The 8,277-nt window shown below is 41.7% G+C and overlaps 1 non-coding gene across 1 annotated transcript; it reads right to left on the bottom strand.

The window, feature by feature from the left end:
• Positions 1–787: 787 nt before the first annotated feature.
• On the bottom strand, positions 788–869 carry TRNAL-AAG (transfer RNA leucine (anticodon AAG)). The gene has a single exon. It is a non-coding gene; the product is annotated as a tRNA-Leu (tRNA).
• Positions 870–8,277: the final 7,408 nt, after the last annotated feature.

The following is an 8,277-nucleotide window of genomic DNA, read 5'->3' as shown; positions in this document are numbered from 1 at the left end:
GTGACGTGGAGAGTGAGGTAGGCTACTTTTTATCCCGGAAAATCAAAGTGTTTGGGAACACTTCGCTTAGTTTTTAAAAACCCAAATCCACGCGGACGAAGTCGCGGGCATTAGATAGTATTAGATAATATATTATTACTAAAATCGAGGGATTCGTTAGAACTTAGAGCCTTGATTTGAGAATCATTTAAGAAATATTTGTTATGTGGTATCTATACAAATTCTATTAAATTTTATTTTAGTAATAGTCTGTAACAGCGATTGAAAACAAAGTTATTATGTAGGTAGGTGAGAAGTGGAGTGTGTGAAAAGTGTTTTAAAATGAAACTCAATGGTATATTTGCACGTAATTACAAAGGGGCAAGACGTGAATCACGGCGACGCCTTACGTTTGAAATATTTTAGAGAAATCCTTCCGTCTCGCTGTAATGAGTGTCATATTCGGAACGGACGGTCTGCAAAGAAAGAGAAAGTCTATTATTTTTTTCGAAAACGGAAAGAAAAGCCATTTCTTAACTTGAGATGTTACATACAAAACTAAATTAGGTGGATATCTGTCTGTCACACCATACGAAATAGGTGTAAACTTGTAGTACCTACTTAAGAAGGTATGTCCAGTAAATAAAGAAGCGAAACTTCAAGTCTATAGAAAATAATTTTATGAACAGCGCCCCTACCGGGTCATTTTGTGAACACTTGTTTATCAAACTTATTGGAGGTTCAGAATTAAAGCAGTAGGTATCTACCTAATTTTCGCGTAAAAATATGCAAAAATAAAAAAGCTTAATGGCAGCGGTGGGATTCGAACCCACGCCTCCGAAAAGACTGGTGCCTTAAACCAGCGCCTTAGACCGCTCGGCCACGCTACCCATGTACATAATTACGATATTTTCTTACCTCTTACCCGGGATAGTTCAGATCTATTTTTATTTTAGAGACATTACCTTTGGCTAATTTTGTTATCTAAAGTGAGTGAAGGTCTAAACGTATTGTTATTCCTTCAACAATGCTCCCTGTCAAAAAGGATAGCACTAGTATAAATCTGGGTTCACTAATGAATGACAAAAAACGTATGACAAATTATCAGTTCACCAAAAACTTTTGAAAAACTAATCAAATCACAAACGTCGTATACCGCAAACATATCATTTTACAAAAGATCATTTGACAAATATTCTATTCACAAATGTTTAACTTTCCAAATTTTTAAAAATTTATTATTTCACCAAATAATTTGTTTTTCAAATTCGCGATTTTACAAAATAATAGATGATAAATTTATTATTTGATAAAATAACTAATTAACAAAAAACATACAAAAAGTCTGTTTTGCATACATATGCAAACCCCTATGCAACGCATCAATAATATCATGGGGCTCCTTTTTTCTGGGTGCGAAAAAAAGAAATAACCCACGAAGGGGATGGCGGGGTCCAGACCCCGCCATGCTCTTCTAACCTAACCGTTCCGAGTCGGAGTGGCCCAAGTCCCGAGCTCGCTTCGCTTGCTCTTGATGGTGGGAGCGGGGGTGGATGAGAGAGACCCCCCACCATAGTGGTGGTCTCTTCTCGTCGACCGGGGCCCGTCGACGGAGCCCCGCTTCGCGGGGCTCCTTTTTTCTGGGTGGTAAAAAAAGAAATAACCCACGAAGGGGATGGCGGGGTCTTACAGACCCCGCCATCCCCTTCTAACCTAACCGTTCCGAGTCGGAGTGCCCCAAGTCCCGAGCTCGCTTCGCTCGCTCTTGATGGTGGGAGCGGGGGGGAGGAAAGAGACCCCCCACCATAGTGGTGGTCTCTTCTCGGCGACCGGGGCCCGTCGACGGAGCCCCGCTGCGCGGGGCTCCTTTTTTCTGGGTGGTAAAAAAAGAAATAACCCACGAAGGGGATGGCGGGGTCTTACAGACCCCGCCATCCCCTTCTAACCTAACCGTTCCGAGTCGGAGTGCCCCAAGTCCCGAGCTCGCTTCGCTCGCTCTTGATGGTGGAAGCGGGGGGGATGAGAGAGACCCCCCACCATAGTGGTGGTCTCTTCTCGTCGACCGGGGCCCGTCGACGGAGCCCCGCTTCGCGGGGCTCCTTTTTTCTGGGTGGTAAAAAAAGAAATAACCCACGAAGGGGATGGCGGGGTCTTACAGACCCCGCCATCCCCTTCTAACCTAACCGTTCCGAGTCGGAGTGCCCCAAGTCCCGAGCTCGCTTCGCTCGCTCTTGATGGTGAGAGCGGGGGGGATGAGAGAGACCCCCCCACCATAGTGGTGGTCTCTTCTCGTCGACCGGGGCCCATCGACGGAGCGGAGGAGGGGCTCCGTTTTTCTGGGTTGAAAGAGACCCCCCATTATAGTAAGCGGTCTCTTCCGTCGGCCCGGTCGACATATAAAAGATTTGAGTGAATTCTTAAAGTATTTATCAAACAGTTCATTTTATCAAACAATTCATTTTATCAAAAAAAAAGTGCGATATGTTGTTTTACTAATTAACACGATTAAAGAAATCAATTGTTTGTCAAATGATATTTTATGAAATAACAATTTGTCTGGTAATTTGTTTTATCAAATGAATTATTTGTAGAAACATAAGTTTAATAACGATCATAAAACGATTCATAATTTTGCCAAAATTTGTTTGGGAAATGAAACTTTGTCATTTGTTTTTTGTCAATTGATCGGTCACCATAAATCTGTCAATAGTTTAGTAATACGAGTGTACAACAGAACTAGCCACAATGTAAAACTTTTCTTTCGCCTGGGTATACAATGGAATCCAACATTGATGAGTATTGATATACTTAGAATACAATATAATATATGCGACCTCCTCTATGGCGGGTGCAGCGGCCATCAGCGCCGAACACGCCAAGAGGCGCACATATGAAAACCTCGATGGGAGCTTCGTATTCGTGCCTTTTGGTGTGGAGACCTTGGGGCCGTGAGGCCCGGGGGCTCGAGGTCTTTTTGAAGAAATTGCGAAAAGAGTTATCAAGTCAACCGGGGACCCGAGAGCTGGCAGCTACCTTGGTCGAAGAATTAGTTTGGCCATCCAAAGGGGTAATGCTGCCAGCATTTGGGTACAATGCCTCGCTGCGGTGGTCTTAGATTTAACGAGGTTTTAGATTTAATTTAATTTATTTTAGTTTTAATTTAATGTTGTTTTTTTTTAGATTTAAGTTTATTAATAGTTTAATATAATATATTATATATAATACAATTTATATAAAACAATCTAATATTGATCGGTACCAACCCAAATTAGGCAGGTAAATGTTTAGACAGATTTTAGACCACATTTTTAATATTGCAAAAAAATGCTTAGTAACCAGCTTATGATAGTGACTTCGTCTGCGTGGGCAACACAATTTTCAATCTTTATTTTACCCCCTTAACGGTTGAATTTCTTATTAACTAAAGTCTACGTCATAATAGCTGCTGGATGGATCGGGCTAAAATGGCATGTAGATACTTACATGCCATTTTAGCCCGATCCATCCCGCAAGTAGTTTGAGCTGTGTGTTGATAGATCAGTAGGTAAGCCAGCTTTTCCTTTTATAGGTAAGTAGGTATATTTAGATAAATAAAATTATATTAACAATAAATTATATAATTTTTCCGACCGTACCATCAACTCAACACTACACACGACACATCCGAAGTGTAGCGACGTGTAAAATCTGCATTTCTTTGAGATGCACTTGTGTCCCCCCTCCCCTCTCCCCCCGACGCCTCTTAGATATAGAGCGCTCCACGCTTTGAGGCGCGGCTAGGTTTTGTTACGAGTGCCTAGGTAGCTAGGTGTTTTGTTTTGTTATGATAAAGCGTCAGATAACAATTGCCTTTGTTGTTTTTTACCGATCCGTCGCACTTGTTATTCTAAGTGACTACTAAATAGGGATGTATAGCTACCCTATCTCGTTGCGAAAAAATAGTTGACTGATTTTGCGCTTCCACAATCTCTCCCAAAGCAGTTGTTTATAAGGTTTAAATTTTTCAAGCAATACCTACTTAGGTGGTACCTACTTGATAATTCGATAAATCTATGTCCAATTTAGATAAGCAGCCATGTAGGTACCTACCTACGTCCACTGCTTGGGACGACGACGGTGACATTCAGGTGACTCAAATTAGAGGGCTTAGAAAACCTTTGTAATTCGCAAATGAATCTTTTATTACTTAGCCATGACGTAGATTATCATCATCATCATCATCTTAACGCAGCACCGCCCACTACTTACTTAGTCGCCTCGTCTCCTCTCAGAATGAAAAGGGTTTAGGCACAATTAAGCCTAGTGGTTAGGACGTCCGCCATCTTATCGGCCGGGGGTTCGATCCCGGGCACGCACCTCTAAATTTTCGGAGTTATGTGCGTTTTAATTAATTAAATATCACTTGTTTTAACGGTGAAGGAAAACATCGTGAGGAAACCTGTATGCCTGAGAGTTCTCCATACTGTTATCAAAGGTGTGTGATAGTCTACCAATCCGCACATGGCCAGCGTGGTAGACTATGGCCAAAACCCTTCTAACTGAGAAGAGACCCGTGCTCTGTAGTGAGCCGGTGATGGGTTGACCATGATGATGATGACTAGATTGACGGCCATCACAAGGAGCTGCTGGATTCAGGAGGCGCAAAGACCGTGGCGTGGGGAAATCCCTATACCTACCTACAAGCGACATGTCCAGCATTAGACGTCTAGTCTATTGGTTGACGATGATGATGATGATCTGTAAATCTGCCAAAATTGTATGGAGTTGTTCCTTCCTTTCCGTTTCCTTTCCATATTAATAAGAAAAGCTTTAGGAAAACTACTAGATAGGAGCCACATTTCAAACGCTTCAAATAAAATGGTGGATTTTAATAAAATACCGATTGCAGTCCGTGCTATATTACTTGGAAGTGGGTCGCCACCCCCCTGCCCTGGAGGGGGGCATACATCTCGATCCGGTACGTCGTGATAATTGAGAAATTCCTTCCCTTCCACTCTTGAGTACTTACTGCACAATACGTCACCATGTGAGAACGTTTTTCAATAGCCTACTAGAGAAAAACCTTTTTTGGAAAATAATAATATTGAGCAATAGACCCTTATTCAGCCTTTCTCAAACTAAGCTAACTATTACAAATTAAACTTTGAGGTAGCCTAATATAGTAACTGTTATACTTAAGTCATACTCGCGTGAAATGGTGTCCTAGGGCCCTACCGCGGTTGTTTGACAGCTACAATGTCATGATCGCAATCATCTCTGATTGGTTAATGCTCGCTCACTATTGGCCACAATGCATTGTTGCAACAAGAATCGCACAAATTCAGCCAATCAGAACAATTGAGATTGTAATAATGATTGATGCAGGTTTTAGACAATCGCCCAGCAGAGTAATTGGTTGCATTTCAGCGCTAAACATCCATAACTATCAACGTAATTTTTTGCATGGATAGGTAGGTATTAGTTAAACACTTGGAAAGTGAAATAGGCTAACTTTTATTTAATTTCGTCTAACTGATATTGACGAAAGTTTGACGATAGAGATTGCTTGTATCCTGAGAACGCAAATAGGCTACTTGTTATCCCGGAAATCAACCTGTCACTCATACCTATGTGACTTTTTGTTGGTCTCAACGACAGAACGCTCTACAAAACCGCTAACTATTTCTAAAGGTCGATGTACAATATTTCCTGCCGGGTATTGTACATACTTTTGTCCCTGAAAATCAAAGCATTCCCACAAGATTTAAAATCCTAAAACCACGAGGACAAAGTCGCGAGCATCATCTAATAATTATATTTCTGACTAAACCAAACATAGACTATGCAGCTAGTTATAAAGGAGCAACTGAAAAATCCTGCAAAATAAATACGTACCCAGCGCTGCAAGTCTGAACACATTAATTACGGCCATTCGGAATTCCACCAGCATCGGAAGCTCCGCAAGTCATCACACACACATAAAAAGCAAAATATTTGCATTTTGTAACGTCACGTATATCGTATAGATCGGCCACATCAAGTGTGCTGGGTTCGTGTGTGGTTGAAACTATTGCTTGTGCTATGTTGATTGGACCTATGTTACATGGATAAAAGGCTCAGTTGGTTTGTTCTTCTCAGTAGTAAAGTTGCTGTAACCGACCACTCTTACAATAATCACTTAACAGACCGGTTCAGGAGCCACCACCGTAGCACAGAGTAAGAATAAGATTTGACGAAGCCATCTAAACAAAGCAATTGTGCGGTAAGAGAGCGACCCGAGACGGCCTCAGTGTTTTCTTCTTGTGTGATCTTTATGGCAAAGTCACAGAAGAAGCCTTCGTTGTGTTGTGGTCGTCATTTACTATGAGATTAAAAACGTCGGAGCACTGTGTCTCTCATTATGCTGCGACCGTAGTAACGACCCATCTCACATCAATCTCTTGACAGAGTGGTTCAGGACCCACCACCATGAATGAATGAATGAATGATAGTTTAGTAGCTTTAATATGTCGCTTGCAAACGTCTCTGCCTGGCTGACACTCTCTCAAGTCTCACTATTAGCTTAAATGGACTGTCACAGCAAGATTACTTACCATAAAATTCAGCCAATCACAACAATTGAGATCGTAGCGGATGACGTCGGACGAGTCGCAGGGAGCCGCTGTATTCAGGCGGCACAAAACAGTGGCGTGTGGAAATCCCGACAAGATACCTATGTCCAGCAGTGGACGTCTATCGGTTGATGATGATGATGAGGATGACCTAATGCTTCTCTACTTTATTGACGTTTGACTAAATAACCTACCAATGACGGCGCAAGAAAAACATAAATGCAGCCTGTTCTGCTCTGGGGCCTGTCACAAATTTTCATTATCATCATTCGATAGACTACAATATAAACCTATGTCCACTATCGGACGTAGGTCTCTTGTTGACGGACGTAGGACTCGGAGGTAGGACCTCCACACGCCATGGCCTTGCACCGCCTGAATCTAGCGGCTCTCTGCGTTGGTGTTACTCTACGTGATCAAATCAGGAACATCGCACATACCTAATGCTGTGGAATCCAAAAGATAAAGTGTGGGTAAACACTTTACTAAAAACTATAAATAACTATTTTGTTTCACATGTTTTACATTGTAAAATAAATTCATTGATAAACCGACGCATTACTTACCTCTAGGTAACAACATCCACTTCAGTACCGGCATGCACTCAAGTTAAGCATTCTGACATGCACGAACGCTCATGTTAAGTTCCCCATTCAAAACGAAGACAAGAAAATAGTATCGCTCCAACAATACGCGAGACATAGGTAGACATTCTCCCTGAGTTCTAAGAAATCAGTACAAACTTGGGAGAATTCATTACAGCCAAATCCGGGCCGGGCGCTAGTTTCATATAAAAATGTCAATACCACTCACATTTACACGAAAAATACGAAACACGCACACAGCTGGAAAGCACACATATACAAAACCTTTCGCCGAAGGAATATGTATTGTGGATATATAGGAATAATCTTTTACGCACACGAGTTAAGTTTGGAGTGTGGATTTTTCTCTCTGTGTGCTGCACGTGGGAGTGGGAGGGGGTGGGGGGGAGGGGCATACATTTTCAGGAAGGCTCCGTCAGAAGTCTTTCAGTGTTCAAGCCGCACACATCGCCGGCTATCGGTGAGACGAAGGAGCAAAGAGCGGGTGTAGAGTAGCCCCACGTAGAGGCGGTTTAAATTCATCGATGGTTTTTTGTTGGACAATTTATTTTTAATTTTGTTATGTTTATAATTTTTAAATACTATACCGTCCTCAAGCCAATTTGAATAAATCACTTACGAAAATCCTGTACGCAACTATAGCAACGCAACGTTGCAAGGGTGTACCACTATTATTTTTTAGATAACTCTTTCCACTCTTTCCATGGTAATATTCGCTCATAATAGTTTATTGACCTGAAATATTTCTTGAGAGTAACTCATATCTTTTTAATAGGTAACTTTCATACGTCACGTCCGTTGAAAATGGCCGCCAAACAGAACAGCTGTTTCCATCTTTTATCGACGTAGTACCAAGTAATTAGTGCTATGGATTAAAAGCTCAACTTTTTATTATCAATTGCTGTTCTTTTGAATAAGTTTTGAGGAAGAAGACTTGCTACCTCTATCTTGCGGTAGTCTACGTTTCCCCCCCACTACACAATCGCTCCCAGATCACCAAGTGGGAGGGGGGATACGTGTGTTCGGAAAAATGCCTTACGATCCGCCGCCCGCTGGGTTTTAAGTTTTTTCTCGTATGTTACATTTAATTCGGACTTCGTATA

Source organism: Maniola hyperantus, chromosome 9, assembly GCF_902806685.2.
Source record: "Maniola hyperantus chromosome 9, iAphHyp1.2, whole genome shotgun sequence".
Taxonomy (NCBI): domain Eukaryota; kingdom Metazoa; phylum Arthropoda; class Insecta; order Lepidoptera; family Nymphalidae; genus Maniola; species Maniola hyperantus.
This window is presented reverse-complemented; position numbering and strand designations above follow the sequence as displayed.